The 984-nt window shown below is 56.0% G+C and overlaps 1 protein-coding gene across 1 annotated transcript in view; it reads right to left on the bottom strand.

Moving 5' to 3' along the window:
* CSUI_000468 (filamin abp280 repeat-containing protein) overlaps window positions 1–234 on the bottom strand; it is a 15,755-nt gene extending 15,521 nt beyond the window's left edge. Inside the window, exon 1 of the mRNA XM_068060702.1 lies at window positions 1–234. This exon is cut by the window's left edge and continues 2,494 nt beyond it. The gene's annotated coding sequence lies outside the window, so the exon portion shown is untranslated.
* Window positions 235–984: the final 750 nt, after the last annotated feature.

The following is a 984-nucleotide window of genomic DNA, read 5'->3' as shown; positions in this document are numbered from 1 at the left end:
GGCGGCCGGCCACCAGTGCGCGAGAGCTGAGTCCGGTGCGAAAAGGTGAGCTGATTGAAGTTCTCGAATGAGGTTCATGGGGAGTGAAGTTGAGAGTGACTAGAATAAGAGCCTTCTAATCTTCATTATAGCTGACGGCTCTACACTCTGCTTCATCGGCTGTCGCACCGAGGCGGGAAGGCCGTTTGTCTGGGTTCCCTTCGAAACCTGTCTACGCGGAAGCTCCGCATCCATACTCTCTTTAAAGAACACCATAACTAACTCTGTACGCGGCTTCACAAGTTGATTACCGATGGACAGACCGTGATGTGTGGCTCAGGGCTACGCCATCCCGCTTAACTTGTCAGCCCCGCCTTAACGGAACGGATATGAGTCCATCACACCGAGAAAGGCAGTATCTCCTTGGTCACTGGCAGCTAATTACCAACCCAGGAGAAAAATAGGCAGCCCTCGGCTACTGACACGATACTAAAGGTGGGCTGCTATCTTGTGCGAAGGTGACGAGGCCAGGACGGAGGAAATTTTGCGCCGCAATGTGTGGACAAGTTTTTGCCACGAGTGTCGGCTGCAGTACCGAGATGACTCTACCGAGATTCGCCAACCGGAGTCCGTCGAGCCGTTACGCGGCATCGCGAGGATGGCACTCTGGTTGTGGGTCGGTGCTTGGGCCAAGCGCCCTAGTCAGGTGTCAACACCTCCCAATGCAATTCGTGCAGGAGCCACTAATCCGCCGGCGTAGCCACAGAACAGTTGGCGTCACGATAGCGCTTGCTACGCCGGGGACGGCCGACTCACTGGGTTGACAGTGAGGACGTGACGCACTGCCGTTTACAGCCGGTGCCGTTGACTGCGTGAGTGGCTGCATAGTTCGGTTTTCTCCGTTCTATACAGAACAAAAGTAGTCGGCGCTGTTTGTGACGTGGGCCAAACAAAGAAACAAGACTCCCTGTGCTGCCCGCGCGCTGGCGTCAGCAGCGTGGCCCG

This window comes from Cystoisospora suis, assembly GCF_002600585.1.
Source record: "Cystoisospora suis strain Wien I chromosome Unknown contig_186, whole genome shotgun sequence".
Taxonomy (NCBI): Eukaryota; Apicomplexa; class Conoidasida; order Eucoccidiorida; family Sarcocystidae; genus Cystoisospora; species Cystoisospora suis.
This window is presented reverse-complemented; position numbering and strand designations above follow the sequence as displayed.